Below are 2,341 nucleotides of genomic sequence, written 5' to 3'. Positions count from 1 at the left end.
TCCCGCGTGAGCGCCGGGATCGAGGCGGTCTCTGTCTTCTACACCGGCTTGTCTACCGGCTTGTCTGCTCGCTCGGGCCCGGGCGAGGGAGATGGCGCAGGATACTTGCTGCGGATGGCGCCGGCTGCTCTCACCGCCCCGAGCGCGCCCCCGTCCCCGCGCGCCGCCGCCGCCGCCGACCCGGCATCGCCGCACAGCCCCTCTCCCCTCCGTCGCTCCTCCTCGCTCGCCAAGGTCTTGTCTGGCGCCGCACCCTCCGCGCCGCCGCCGAGGCGCCGCAAGTCAACTGACCTGACGACCCCCCCGCGCGACTTTGAGGCGGGCGGCGGGCGAAGCCACGCGCCTGGCGGCGCCGAGACGGCTCCCGCGCTGCAGCTGACTGCAAGCCTGGAGACGAGCGGCGGCGCGACGACGCACGCCACCGTCGGCTTGTGCGTCGCCCACCCGACGACCCTTTCCCTCGAGCTCGGGCTCCTCCCGCTGCTCGCAAGCACCGCCGCCGCGCTGCGACCTCCGCCGGCACCAGCGCCCTTCCGGCTGCATCCCCGGGAGGAGGAGGAGCACCTCGCCGCAGCCGTCGAGCGACTGGCGCGGCGCGACCTCGACCTCGCCAGAGTGCCGGATGCAGACAAGGGGCTGACCACCCCCCCGGCCAGCCCCCCGGCCGCGGCGAGGATGATTGGCGTGCAGCTGGACGTGGTGTCGCCGGTCTCGGCACACCTCTCCTCGGCGGGGATGCCGCACCTCCACACGCCGCTGCTGCAGCTTCCCCGGCTGCACCTCTGCGCCGCCTCCTCCCCGGCCACCCCTCCCCGCGCCTCGCTCCACGTGTCCGCAGCAGTCTGCTGGGCGAGGCTCGGCGCGCTCGAGCCCCTCCTCCCGGCGGGCGGAGCTGCGACCGCTCCGGCGCCGTCGCTTGTGCGCTCGCGCCTCTCCTCCTCTTTCAACTTGCCCAGCCCGCGGCCGTCTCACCAGCGGCCGCCCGGCTCCTCCTCGCCGATGATCGAGATTCGCGGGACCACCCTCGACCTCGCGGCCACGCCGCCTCTGCCCGACGCGCGCCCGAGCACCGTCTACACCACCACCCTCGACCTCGGCGCCGCCCACAGCCCCGCCCCCGCACCGTGCCCGTCCGATGGCGCGGCCGACTCGGCGCCGCACGCGTCCCCGCACACGCCGAGGCAATCGCCGCGGAGGCAGGTCTCGCTGCTGCGGCAGGTCTCCTCGCTTCTCTTCGAAGAGAGCGGGGACGAGGCGTCGCCGGCAGGGGGGCGGCACGATGGCCGCTCCACGGGGCTCGCCTCGAGCTTCTCGCACTCGCTCAGCTTTCTGCAGCGGCGGCGGACGCCGTCGTCTTCGCCGCTGCCTCTCCCGCCGCCGCCGCTGCCGCCGGCCAGCACGCTCTGCGGCTCGGGAGGAGCCGCACCCTTGCTGGAGCCCTTCGAGCTGAGCCTCTCGCTCGAGCTCCCGCAGCATGCGCGGGAGGGGAGCAGGCGCAGGTCCTGCCCCGGCGCAAGCAGGCAGAGCTCTCTCTCCGACGCCGACCCCTTCGCCGACCTATACAGCGAGGACGAGGAGCCCGAGGAGGACGGGAATGCGGGAGCCTCAGCCTCTGCCCCCTCGCCGCCTGCCCGCGGACCGAGAGGAGAGAGCAGTTTGCCAACCCTCTCCGTGGTGGGCGCGTTGCCGCCGCTCCGAGTGCACGCCGGCAGCCAGATGCTCCTCGAGGCGCTCGAGCTCGGCACGCACCTCGCGAGTCTCGCCGCGCCGCTCGCGCCGAGCCACGCAGGCGACCGCCACCCTGGCGAGACTGCCGCCGCCGCGACGGTGGCGAAGGCACCGACCGCGGAGGGTTCGGGCGGGCTCGGTGGCTTGCTGGAGCGCGCGAGCGTCCGGCTGCAGCTGCGCGAGATCGAGGTGAGCCTTGCTCTCGCCGACACACTCGCCGACCGGGAGGACGACATCGACGCGGGCGGCGGCGGCGAGCGCAGGCGCGCAGCCGAGCATTCCGCAACGGGGCCTGAGGAGGGGGAGGCCGCGACCGCTTCGCTGGTGGTGAGGGTCGCACCTCTCGACGTCGACCTAGCCGCTGATGCCTCGGGCGTGGAGCTCAAGGTCGCCGTCGGTCGGCTGCTCGTGCTCGACCGCCGGCGCGGCGTACCCGCCGCAGCCTCAGCTGCGCTGGACGTCGAGGCGGCGGCGGCGGCGGAGATGCCGCTAGGCGTGCGCGTGGCGGTAGAGGGTGGACGTTGCGTCTCTGACGAGGCGCGCTCTGACGCTGCGTGCATGCCGACCTCGCCGCTGCTTTGCTTGCGCAAGCGGCGGGAGGAGGCCGAGGGGG

This window comes from Emiliania huxleyi (assembly GCF_000372725.1).
Source record: "Emiliania huxleyi CCMP1516 unplaced genomic scaffold EMIHUscaffold_65, whole genome shotgun sequence".
Taxonomy (NCBI): domain Eukaryota; phylum Haptophyta; order Isochrysidales; family Noelaerhabdaceae; genus Emiliania; species Emiliania huxleyi.
The sequence above is the reverse complement of the archived record's forward strand: the minus strand, read 5'-3'. Positions refer to the sequence as shown.